The following is a 13,599-nucleotide window of genomic DNA, read 5'->3' on the forward strand; positions in this document are numbered from 1 at the left end:
AATACAGGACACAGCCAGAATTCTGCAAACAAAAAGCCAGCTGTGCAGTATCTAGCTTGATTTTCAAGAGTCCTATTGTGTGGTTCTTTACTGGCCATACACTTTCTTTTACTGACATTGGAATGCTTCACTGGCCCTAAAGTTTCTATTTTGCGCAGACATGAAATCCCAATTTTATGTCATTTTTCAAGTCTTTTTAACCCATCAGGCAACCCATAAGATGATCTACTACTTTTCAATAAATGGCAATAGAAGTGGAATTAGAAATCAAAAAAGACTTCTGACACCACTGGACATAATCTTTTACCACACTGCCATTTTAATGAAATATTGCATTTATATGCTCTGTTCATTCACACCAAATGTGGATTTTTCTTTTGATCCACAGATTATGTGAATCATTAGCATTTTTAAGAGTCCACTAGTGCTAATGGAATTTGGCCTCTTAGTTGAGAGATTAAAAAATTGCTAGATATCTTTAAACTATTAATAAATTGTGGGATTTTGCAGCATTAAAACTGAAGTTTAGGTTTTCTTATGCTAATTATTTTACTTGTTTTTACTTGTTCACAAATAGATGTGAAATATATCTAACTGCATTTTCTATAAGTTAATATAAGTTAATACTTTTATGGAATTTGATTATTTCCTTCAGTTATTAATTGCAGAATTGAAGCAAGAATTGTTGTTCCTTAAATCTTACCTTCTATGGGACAAAATATATTTAAGTAAGTGTGATGGCCTTAAAATGATTGCATGCAATAAAATATATGATTCTTAGCAAGAAGCTTAGTGGTAGTATTAATGTTTGTTTTTTAACATTTTTATTGTTTGTATTTTGGTTAGCATGGAGCACATATGATGTAAGAATCTTAGAATCTGTGGATTGCACAAGATGATAATGTTTTTTGTGTTTAAGAGCAGAGGAAAAAACTCCTTACAAGCTCCAAAATAATTAGAACTCAATTTTATAAATGTATATTTTCAGAAAACAAGCTTAATTCTCAGAAGAATAATATTAGCACTCATTAGGGGACTGAATGCTTTGGGGTACTGTTAATGAAATTCATAGCCTTTTGCCTGTGGGCTATCAGTTTGAATTCAGTCTAACTCAGTGGAGATGGAAAATTGGCCTATTTAATGGCCTTTTAGTCATCTCTAATGAGTTGAGTTTGGTGGGTCTCAGTCCCACAACATAAACCACTCACACTGCCTTGTCCTAACTGGCAAGCTCCAGAGAAACCCCTGAATTTAATGGATTTTGGGGAAAATTAGCCTCTGGTACCATGGAGAAAAAGCGAAGAAAAGCAAAAGCTGTGATAGACAATGGTTACATGAGCACTAACACACACATTATTTTAAAATGTGGAATTTATAGTGATATATAAAGTTTATAAATTAGCAAATTAGCTGAGCATGTGACATATGTTGCCACACAGCTATACTGATTGTAACATGACAAAGACTCCCAAAGGGGATATCTACACCTGTGCATAAGATGATGACAACACATTAAATGTTCAAATGCCTCTGGGATTCACTTTTGCCAGAAAAAAACAGGATCAGAACACATATCTGGGTATCTGGATAGTAACTGCAGCTACAGAAAATTATGTTGAAAACAATTATTACCTAGTGTGCCTCCATTACTTCACAGCAGTCAAATGCTTCTGTATTTTCTTAGAGGTATTTAATTTAATATTAAAAACCATACTAATAACATTTCCCAGATCCTGTAGAGAATATATGCCAGTTTTATTTATCCATATCATAATAGAACTGTTCCTAATGTCTAACTGAAATTTCTCTGTACAGTTTAAAGCTGTTACGTTTAGCCTTGTCTCCAGTGGAATCAGTGAACAATGGATTTTTCTGCTCATAGTCTTTTATTCTCTAGATTTAAAAATCTCACACATTCTTATTTTCAGTTAGGGTTACATCTTTTTAAATGGTGACTTTTTTCCCCCTCTTCCTTGTATTATCTTCTACTGGACGTTTTTGGAATAAATTTTTCTTGAAATGCAGAGGCCAAATCTGAACATACAGATGAGGCTTCACCAGTATTAAAGATGAGGAATTCTTCCTGTGTCCTAGATATGACAGTTCTCTTTATGCATTTCTCTGTACTGCAGCTTTTTTCACAATGGTGTGACATTGTTGATGCATGTTCAGCTTGTGATTTACTCTGATCCCCAGCCCCTTTTCTGTAAACCTGTTTATTCATCTGTTCCCAGTCTTGCAATTGTGCAATTGTTTTCCTGCTTAAATGTTGAAGTTGGCACTTGTATTTATTCAATTGCATCATATTTCTGCAACTACTTTTTCAGGAAGGTTTTGAATTCTTTCCTTGTGTTGTAACATGCTTCCAAGCTCTGCCAGTTTGGCATTGTAGGCACATCCAATCCATGTAAACTGTATTCTGCCACTCATTTAATTAGACTTGGTATCACACTCAGGACATACCCACCTCCAGGGAACCATATTTTCTGTCCTGCTATTTGTCACAGTGAAACGTTGCTGATGTAATTTTGCACCACTGCAGTCTTTTCATTATGTTATGTCTTTTGCTTGCTCAATTAAGACTTCTCTGAATGGTGTCAAAAACCTTACTTAAGTCAAGCCATAACCAACCGAGCACAATTCACATCTAAGGCCTGTTATCTTGTCACAGCTTGGGATGAGTTTGGCTTGATGTGATTTTTTTGACAAATCTGTGTTGGCTGTAACTTACCACTTCATTAGCTATCATGTACTTAAAGATGTGTGATTATTTGCCTTAGTACTTTTCTGGGAATAGAGGCTGGAATGATTGACAGTGCTTGGCTCTACCTATTCCCCCCTTTTGAATTTTATGTGCCGTGTTTTTCCTCTCCCTCTCTCCTGACATCTGCTGTCTCCCTGAGCACTCTGACCACCGCTCACACCTCTGACGTTGTGTTTACCAGCTTCTCACTCTGCTGAGAAATCTCCCTGGCCCAGCAAGTCTGAAGGGAAAAATTAACTCATCTAAGCAGTCTCTACACACTTAGCATTCTCCCCCGATTCTGGGAGCATTCCCTCCGTGAGCCGGGGTTTGCTTCAGCAGCGTTAATCTGAGGAGAGAATGGCACCGGTCGTGTCTTTCTGTCACGCCCTGGCTCCCGTCCCCGGGGCCGTCCCCGCTGCGCTCCGGTTCCCCGCGCCCCCGGCACCGTCCGCAGCAGCCTCAGCCTGAGCCCGAGCCCGCCTGTGCCTCCTCGCTGGCTCGGGAGCGCCCCGGCACATCCCGCCGCACCTGCCCTGGTTCCCCGGGCTGTGGGGAGGGGAGCCCGCAGGGCGGGCGGCGGCAGCCGGCGATGAGCGCCCGGCGCGTTCGGGGCCCGGCACCGGGGAAGGCGCGCGCCCGCCGCGGCGGGGAGGGGGCGCGCGCTCCCTGCGGGGGAAGGGAGGGGATGCCGTGCGCGTGCGCCCTTCGCCCGCCAAGGGGCGCGTGCGCGCGGGTGTCCGTGTGCGTGTAGCCGCGCGCGGAGCGGCGGGGCGGTCGGGAGGCTTGCGCGATGACGTCACGGCGGCGCGCGCAGGACGTAACCCCGGCGTGACGCACAGTCCGGCGAGCCCGTGAGTTTCCCGTTACGATTTATTTTTCTGTAGCGCGCCCCCGCCGCCCCCGCCCGGCCGCGGAGCGAGGGAGGAGAGCGGGAGGCGCAGGGCCCCGCGGGCCGGGGGGCGCGGGCCGGGGCCGAGCGGAGCCCACCCAATCCGGGCCGGGCCGGGCCGGCCGCCCTAGCGGCGGGTGGCGGAGCGGGCGGCTCTGCCCCATCCTGCCGCATCGGGAACATGGCGGCCGCCTCCGACCTGGTGCGGCACCGCGGCTCGGCCGCAGCCGCCCCCGCCGCGGTAAGTGGCTGGGCCGGGCCGGGCCGGCTGCGGCGGGACGGAGGTCGAGCGGCCGCGGCAAGCGCTGCCCTCCCCGGCCCTTCCTTCTCCAGCTCGCCTCGTCGCCTCTCTCCGTCCCTTTAAGCGCCCCTCGCCACCTCCCCGAGCCGGCGAGCGGCGTTCCCGATGCCCCGGCCGGGCGGGACACAAAGGGCTGTGTCGAGGAGGGTTTTGTTCGGTCACATGAAGCGGCGCAGCCAGTGAGCGCGGAGCGGGGAGGGGGAGCGGGGCCGCCGCCATTGCCAGGCGCGGAGGAGCTGGGCAGCCCGGGGCCGCCGCTCGGGGCCTGGGGCCTGGGGCCGGGCCGGCGGCAGTACGGCCGCGGGAGCCAGGTAATGCCCCGCGGGCGGGCCGGCCGGGCGGCACCATGCCGTCGCTCGAGGGTGGCCGGGTCACCCTGGGGGACCCGCAGGCGTCCGTGCCCTGCCGTCGCCCGCCCCGGCGGGTCCCGCAGGGCCACCTCTGCTCCGCCGCGCGTCTCCCTGCTGCGGGTCCCGCCCGCGCTGCCCCCCTGTGCTGGCGGCCAGCCCGGGAGAGGTTGCGCTGCCGTCCTGGGACAGCGGGAGCGTGCGCTCCTCACTCTCGCCTTGGTTTCCTCCCTGCTTGGTGTGAAGCGGAGGGGCTCTGGAAAGCCTGGTGTCCGTACAAAGGGCTGGCGAGCCCCGGCCCGCCGCGGCGCTGGCCGGTGTGCCCTCCGGGAGCGGTGCTGGAGCTCCCGGCGCAGAGGAGCGGAAAAGTTACCAGTTCAGGTAACAAAGTCGTGTGCTCGGGCTCCCGGCAGCTCCAGGATCTGGCGGTTTCTCTGACAAAGTTTGTGTTACCGTCTTGCGGTGATGAGCATCATTCTGACAAATAGAACTTGTGCGAAATGTAAGAAGTTTTTATTTCTTATGGCTTGTGGGTAACCTTCAGCCTATTGGCAATACCTCTGTCGTGGTAATGGGAAACAAGTATGATATATCAAGATAGATTTCCATCAGTGCTGCACAGCTCTAGCCCTTTAAGCAAAACCTCATTTGCAGTGATATTCTGATTCCTGCCCCCCTTTCCAGTGCATAATTTAATTATGAAGATTGTGTCATGGAACTTTGCTTTCAAACGCATATGAGGAATGAATGTGCACCAGATTTTAGAGTGAGAAGTCATTTCATGTTGTATCGAGTAATGAATGAACACATTAATTAATTGACAGGGTTTTTTAATACAAGTTGCAATATAATTTTTGATTCAAATTATAAAACAAATTTTAATGAGAAGTTTCTTCTCAGTGCAGACAATGCAGAATAAATCTGGGGAAGCTCTTAGTGGGTCACTTAGGTGCAAGAAAATGCAGCAATTTTCATGCTGGAGAGGAGTTAAGCAGAGTGCATCAAAGAGCAGTGCAGTGTGACAATCCTGTTACAGTGACTTAGAGTCAGAGCTGATGTTGCAAACCTGTATAATGTAACTGCAGAGGGATATGGTGCAGAGTTATACAAGAATTACAGTGAGAATTGAAATTAATAATCTTCATAATATCTTCTTAGAATAGTTTATTCTGATGTCTAATATTCATTCCAACAGATTTCATTTTTACTAGGAAGACCCAAGGAACAGCAATTTTGTGGAGGAAAATACCCCTAATGTCACCAGAGAGACTTGACTTGTCTTTTCATAAATTTTTTCTTTTATTTAGTCTGCATTATTTTTTTTTTTTTTTAAATTAAAAAAAGTCCTTGGTAAATATCACTGTAATAAAAATCCAAAAACCAACCAACCAAGGGTGTACTAGTCAGACTTTTAAGTTCCATCAAGTCTAGTGTCTGATTTATGCATATCACTGGTATCTCTAGGAGGAATATGCCTAGGAAAGTATGAAAGTTCTTAATGCAAAAGGAGTTGAGCTCTCAACAGGTGACCTGGCTAGTAGGAGAAAAAGGCACTGACCACTTGCAGAATCTTTGTGAGCTTATTTGATACAGAAAGGATTGATTGAAATAGGAGCATCAGCAGCTGAATAAACAGGATTTTAAACAAGAATGGCAATGCCTTTGGCTTTAAAATAACTGAATTTCATATGGACACTGAAGTCAAGGGTTGTCAGTGGAATTTCTTGAGCAATAGTTTGTGTTTATGCTGGCAAGTATTAACCACAGCCTACTAGTGTGTATACTTGTTAAAGTCAAGCCTTTTCAAGTCACTTATGGAGAAAATGGAATTGAAAAACGAATAAAATTCTCAATAGTAATAAAGCACACATTTGCTCACACACAGTTATTAGTTTCAAACACTTTCAGACTTTTAAAAGCTCTGAGAACTTAAAACTGGAGAAAATACAGACTAGTTTTGTCACTTGCTCTGCAGCTTCACCTGAAGTTGGTTTGAATTAAACGTTTTTGAACGCTGCTGATTCATTGTGTCACTAACACTGCTCTCATATTTTTACATTTTCAAGCAACTTTTTATCTTCTGCAAAGTTCAAGTGATGTGGCTGTTGGAGAACTGCCTTAAGATACTTGTTTTATTCCCTTTATTCTTTTAGTACCAAATACATTGCTCCCATGTTAGTTACTACAAGCCACATTCAGTTACTTTGTGCTCTGGATTGCAGAGCATTTTGTATTATGTATCCAGAGACTGGGAAAATAACAACAAAATTAAACACCGTTGCACTCACTTAAATTGATTTTGAGGCTGAGTCAACTTGGCCTAACCTCCAAAACCAGATTTGCTCAGATGAAAATAATGTCCACCCTACTTCAGAGTGTAAAGAAATCCCTGATGAAATAACCAAACCAGTTAGTCTTCTCTGGGAAATATATTCATTGTTCTTCCTGAGCCTATAAGCCAAATCTATAAGCAGCTTTTTGTAAATTAATATTTTTCCTTGCTGCATTTTTTTACCAGTATAGATGTAAACTTCATATTGGTACTGCATAAAGAGCTTAAGTTACCTCTTAAGCTACTGTCAAATGAGTGAAAGGATTTCATAAGTTTGTAGTATCATGAAAAAAGTATCCTTTTTGTGCCCAATTAAAAAAAAAAAAACAAACAAAAAAAAACCAACCCTAAAAACCCAGACAGAAAGCTCACATAAACGTTAATGCCTGTATACATTGTGTCCCTTACATGAATTAATAGGAGCCTTTTATACAAGCAGTGATGGAAGAAGATATGCCCACATTGTTCACAGAATTGTAGAAAAGTATTTTGAGGGCAAGGATGTGAAATGGCCACATAAAAACAGATGCAAATACCCTGCACCTCTACAGTGCAGTTCAGTAATCCTATGGGATGCAATTTGATGCTCAAATCACAGTTCACCATCAAGAAAGGCCATGTAATGAGTTTGCATAAACTTCTAATATGTGTTATTTTCAAAATTTGAAAAAGCTTGATAGGCTCTGTTAGTTACCTAGTCTGCAATTCAGAGTTGTGTAGTGAATATTTCATCTTGGTACAAAGTCTACCCAGAATCTGTATGATTTACCTGAAGTGCTAGAGAAGGAGAGTTGTGCTGCCTTTTTGTCACTGTTCAACTGTACATAGCAGCTGTTAGGTTGACAAAATGCTGCAGCCATGCCCTTGTATTGCCAATGAGGTTAAATGAGGGAAGACAGTGGCTTAACAGTGTGTGTGTGTGTGTTTTGGTTACACTGAATGTTAAGTGATATAATACTTCTGAGCAAACCTAGGATTGCAGAGAACTTTAATTTCAGTAGAAGTAACTCTAATGCTGTTGGTGTGGGAACTGATGGTTCCTATTAAATCCAGATACTGGAAATGGAATTCTCTAGTTGATGTTTATTGATTGATACTGAGTGCTTTGTCTTACAAATAATTAACTAATTTAAAGATTAGGGGCTATTTAGTAATTCAGTATTTCTTGAAAATTAATCCAGTTTGTGAAGTTCATGCTCAAATCAGAATAAAGGTCAGATGGCTGGGTTTAGAAATATTTCAGGCCCATTGTTAGTATGTTGTAACTTTTCAGTATGCTGAATACTACAAGTTAGATACTTAGCTGGATTTTTTTTTTTTTCTTCATAAAGGGACACTACTTTGTGAGTATTTGAATGACTGTATTTTTTGCTTGCCTTAAATGGCTACTTGATAATGTTCATTTTTACAAAATGGAACGGGGGAGGGCACATTTTGGGAAACAGGATGAGAGGAATTACAGGTGCCTTATTGATTGGTCCAATTGTAGCTGAAGTAATGAATTGAGATCATTGTACCTTCCCTGTTTTCTGGACCAACTGTTAGCACCCATTTGTAAAAATCTTTCCACAGAAAAGGATCTGTTGTGTGATGTACCTTTATTTACAGGCTGTTACCTGAGGCATCCATTTTTAGTTTGAAAGACCAGGAATTCCTTAGGAAATATAGTCACTGAAATGTAGTGATGAGTCCTTTCTGCCTGCCTTTTTACAGAATTATGTTTTGGTATGTTGATGGCATTGAGTTGTGCTTTATCCCATCTACTTTCCCAGTGTGGCTCTTTGGTAGGGACGGGGGTGAATTTTTCAGAAAAGGCAAACAACAGGAGGCCAAGTGATTGCTTTTGGAAAACTAATTCTTATGTCTGCTCCTAAAGCATGGCAACTCTGGAGCTGCTACTTGCTGCTTCTGGTAGGAAGTGGCTGGAGTCTGTTACTTGCCTGGCTGCACTCAGTGGGTGGTGGGTGGTGGTTATGGTTCAGGGTTTTCATTGGTTTGGTTGGAGTGTTCTGGCTGATAGGGCTTTTTTTCTATTTTAGCTTCAGGTTTTTGTTCTGGAGTGGTTGTCCTCTGTATATTTCTGCTGTTTGCTTCTGCTTCTACTCAGCTCTCCTAGGAGCTCTGTGATATATTTTTTGATAATTACTTTTGAAAGCCCTCAATGTTTAGAATGTTTGTTGCTGATATCTTTCTTCATCTTCAAATGTGGGTATATAAACAGTTTTGTGACTGTAGGGTTTCAGGAACTGTCTCTGATATTAACTTAGTTTTCTGAATTTATCTTTTTCAGTTGGAAGAGTTTGGAAATTTATAGAGTTTGTGTCCTAAAATTAGGCTCCCAACAACCAAAACAGTGGTTGTAGGTTATTGCATTTATTATTGTGCTTATACTTATATTGGTTATTCTGTTTATGCATGTAAGAATATTGGGTATTCTTATGAATGTTCTTAGAAGCCTTCACCAAAGACACAAGATTCTGTGTTCTCCTGTGAGATAATTGATAGGGAGGGCAGGGAAGGGGAGTATTTTTTTCCAACAGCTGTATTTTTGTTGTTGCTACTAAGTCAGCTTGGTATTAGAAACAATATTTTCAACAGAGGACAGGCTCTGCCTGCTAAGTTCCAATATAAATAACGTTTTTTGTTTTAATACCATAGCTGTGAGTGTATCTCATGTGAGAAAGTCTTGATTGTGTGTTCTATCACAAGGAGTAGAAAGTGGCAGTTCTGCAGCTGGCTTCTCTCAGTTCTCTCCCACACTGAAGTGAGTACTCTGCCCTCTTTTGCTTCCTTTTTCTTAATACTCTTATTGACATATTGAAATCACCCGATCTTTTGTCTTCTTGGGCAAAACTGAGAATCTGTGGCATGTAATGAAATAACTGCACTGTGTATGACTTGTAGTGAATATTAGCACTCTAAAACTACTTTTAGAACAGTTTCTAGTCTTGTAGAAAGTTGAGAACAAAATCCAGTTACAACTCCCTAATCAGGTAGTTATTAACAAAAAATTATGTTGTGACAGGTTTTTTTCCTGGGATAAAAAGGAGGAAGATAAATTGGGGAGACATGTGATGGCAAATTAACCTAGATAAGCTGCAGTGAAAAAATTGGAAAGGTTTGGAGCAATTACAGAATGGGAGGGAGTAGAACTTGCATGTCTGGAATGCAAGTTGAGCTGAAATGCTGCAGAAACTAAGGTGGAAGGGTTGCTTGTGTTGTTACATAAACCAAAGATAGTAGGTACTCTCTATGGTCTTTCTAGATCTTTGCTTTGAGGAACGTATTGAACGTTTGTTTTATTTGACTTGTTTTCTTACAGAAGTGGTTTAGGGTAGTGATTGTCTTTTTCTGTCCTTGTAACGCCTTGACGTGTTGGACAGTAGTGACTCAAGTGATGAAGAGTAGTATAGTTGGTGAGCTGCTTTAGCATGGATTCTTAAAGACCTTTCCTTTTGTTAGTGTTTTGAAGTAAGGTAGGTATATCAGTAGTGTTCCATGCCATGTTCCCCTAAATGCCAAGCCCTTGTTCCCAAACTGTGGTGAGACTTGCTGTGGAAGTTCATGTGATTCCCACTGCTGTACATGTGACTGAAAGAGTTAGTGGATGAGAGAGGTTGTTTCTTTCCTGGCATGTGTGAGATATGGAGAGGAAGAAGAACAGCTTGTTCAGAAAAAAATTGTTCTCCAGGTGTCTCTCTCTACCACAGTGGTAAGACTGCTATTGCTTTTCAGTGTTTTACCAGCAGTAATGATGGCATAAGATACTTCTGCACAAAGGAAAATGCAAAAAATAGAAATGGTGCTTGGTGAAGCCATCCAGGTTCCTATATAACTTGAAACGTTGCAGAACTTCTAAAAATATCACACAGGTACTGAGATAATTCACTTTTAGAAATGTCTTTTAGACACTAAAAACAACTTTGGAATTTACCTTTCATTTTTTAGTCCAGTGAAATGTTACCAGAGGTGAGCAGAGATGATGACTTGTCTAGTAAGGAGTTATGTCAAGAACAAATAAGCAGTTGTGTTTTCTTTGTCTGTAGATCTTTACAGTTATTTATCAACATTGTATATAGACAATTAAAAGTTGGAATATTGTGTTTTGAAACATCGTGCAAAGTTCTAAATGAAGGCAATATTTAGGATAATGTACTGATACTCAGTGAAACTGAAGGCATCCAGGTTCTATAGTCTCTTCAGAAGTTCAGCTATGTCCATTAGGAAATTAGGGAGATTGATTGATAGTTTTGAGTAAGAAGTACTGCAGTATTGCAGCAGGACCTTCCTTCATGTCATTTGAAGCATTAACGATGAGTTCGGTTTTGGGTTTTGGTTGTTTTGGGATTTTTTTCTTGTGGAGCCATTTAGAGAAAAGTAGGTTGGTTTGACTCCTGCAAGGTGATCACTTTGATCTTTAGGATACTGGGTGCTATTTTAAATAAAGTTCTATTTAATATATTTCTAGTAACTTTGCTTTAGGTCCACCTAGTAAGCAGCTCCTGAAGCATGCTGATACATACCTTTTTTCAAAGGATGCACATATAAAGGAGGGTGGATTAATTAGTGATCACCTGTGTTGTGGTTTCCATGGTCTTCTTTGATCAAAGTTTTCTTCCAACTTAGTGATGCTAATACTAGGAGCTAGGGTGCTTTTGTCCAAAGTAATATCTCTGTGATTTCACTTTTGTTCTGACAGAGTTTTACCTTAACTTTTCTTCCATTTTTTGAAGTAATTTTCCAGAATGCCATCTTCAGCTGGAAAGAGTGCTCTGGCTTTTACCTCCTTGAGGCTGTTCTTTTCCTTCATGTTTTCTGTCACAGTAGATTAATTAGCATTTCTTCCTGTCCTTAAAGGGGATTTTAGTATTCAGAAATAAAAAACAAACCTGTATGATGTTAAATGGGAATCTATTTGAAAGAATGCAAAACTGTTAAAGTTACCAATACTTTTCCACAGGACAATCCTGGAAGTGTAAAAAAGTCACCTCATTTCCTCTGTCCAAACCTCTGTTGATGTAGAGCACTAAGCTTTTGGGACATATAGTCATTGTAAATTTATGAAGCCTTTGAACAGGGTGTTCAGGGAGGATTTATTTTAACTGTGAATGTCCAAGACAGTGGCAAAGTTTCCTTTATCTTTGTTGTTGACTTTGGTTTGTTTTAAGAAGCTTTTTTATTACTGTGAAGAACATAAGCTGTTTATTTGCTAGAAGAAAATATTTCTTTCTTGGAGTTATGTCCTTTTTAGGGTGGGAAACATACAGATTTCTTTGCTTCAGTTAAAAAACTGTCTCTATATTCTGAAACAGAGTAATGACGTGACTGACTTTTGCCATTTATGCTCTGATTTTATGCAGTCTTAGCCCATGCAGATCCAGTTCTTTAATGCTATTCTAGTAATCCAGTGTAAATCATACGAAACAGGCTTGGAGTGTCTGTCTTGTCTCTTCTGTTTTTTGAGCTACTTTTGAAAGTTTGGTTGGGAAACCTCCTCTGCTTAGGAAAACTGACAAGTCAAGTATATATGGATTCTTCAGCTCCAGCTGGATGAGATGCCGAAGGACAGCCAATGGGCCAGATATGCACAGGTGAGGATACCTAGTGTGGCATATTGGAAATACCAGGATTTTCTGTTTGCCTTCGTGTATTTGGAAGAACTAATTCAAATAGCAGAAGAATCGAAGATTTTAAGCTTTTGCCTGAAACAAAAGGAAGTGAACAAGTCCACAAGTGTTTAAAGGGTTCAAGGCTGAAAAGAGAAAGATTAATGAAACCCTAATCTCCAAGTGAAGCCTTTATAGAACTGCTTCATCTTCTTGCAGTCTTGCATGAAGACTCTCTAGATGTTTATTAAGCAGTTTAGAAAGTAGACCTCGAAGTACTGCATAACTTGAGTACAGTCCTTGGGGTAGATCTTGAAAACAGCTACTTCCCAGCAGAATGTTTTTCATGGAATAATCTTGTAGCAAAGGCAGTTACTTGAGTAAACTCAGTGAAACTTTGCTGTAGGAAGCCCTCCTGTATGATGACTGTATTGGTAATAAACCTTGTGTACCCTGTCCAATTGAACACAGAGACCATGAATAGGAGCTTACTAACGAGACGTGGATGCGATGTCAGGCCTGAACGGTGGTTGTGGTGCTGGTGTGACTGGCTTGATTGAATGTTCATGATAGTAACTGGTGGTCACAAGCTACATTTCAAAGAGGGATGTGGAAGCATTTGCCACAGTTTGCTTGCCAGATCTGTTAGTATAACCTCAGTTGTAAGTACACAGCTGACTTAATTTTGTTGTATTGCTGCAGCTTATCTAAGGTAGGAAATATTTTTTACTGTTTATATGGGCCATGGAAAATGCTGGAAACTTACAGTGTCACCAAAGCAAAACTGAACACGGAGCAGCTCAGCAAGGAATGGATTTTTACATTTTCAATTACTATTACGGTGCTAGTGTTGACAACATATAACTTTTCTTCTTCACCAAAACCATTCCTCTGTCACCAAAAAGCAAGCTCCTGTAAAATGAAGGGAAGTCCTTATGTTACCAATTAAGTATATGTGGCTCCCCAAAGTGCTCATTCATAGATTGTAGAGATTATAGCTTATATATCAACCCAATTAAGAAGCATTTTGTAGCTTCACTTCAAGTCTGATAAGTGGTGGCTGAATCCTATTGTATGAAATATGTGTATATTTTATTCAGAAAAAGCTTTTGCTGGAAGAATGGCAGTGCTGGAATTTGAATTTTTAGGTGATTAGTTTGGAATTTTTATTTTCGATGGTTATTTTCTTCATCTTGGAACATTCATTGTAGTCACAGCTTAGTCCTTTGATAAGGAAGAAGACTGTTTGAGAGTTAGCAGTGCTGTTTACAGGGAATAATACCCTTGAGTGTCTGCTCTGTCCTCTGCTGGAAGGTGCTGTCGTAGGGATATCAGAGTAAAACCTCTGCCACACCAATTCAGAGTTCACCATAAGCCT

The 13,599-nt window shown here is 41.6% G+C and overlaps 1 protein-coding gene across 6 annotated transcripts in view; it reads left to right on the forward strand.

The window, feature by feature from the left end:
* The window catches only part of ZNF644 (zinc finger protein 644), a 72,812-nt gene that overhangs the window by 21,828 nt on the left and 37,385 nt on the right, over positions 1 to 13,599 (forward strand). For 2 of the 6 annotated variants that reach the window (XM_056497360.1, XM_056497363.1), the window contains exon 1: positions 3,604 to 3,876. The exons of 1 other annotated variant lie outside the window; for it this stretch is intronic. The gene's annotated coding sequence lies outside the window, so the exon portion shown is untranslated. 3 more of the 6 variants (XM_056497362.1, XM_056497358.1, XM_056497361.1) reach the window with 3 other exon arrangements.

Source organism: Oenanthe melanoleuca, chromosome 8 (genome assembly GCF_029582105.1).
Source record: "Oenanthe melanoleuca isolate GR-GAL-2019-014 chromosome 8, OMel1.0, whole genome shotgun sequence".
Lineage (NCBI taxonomy): Eukaryota > Metazoa > Chordata > Aves > Passeriformes > Muscicapidae > Oenanthe > Oenanthe melanoleuca.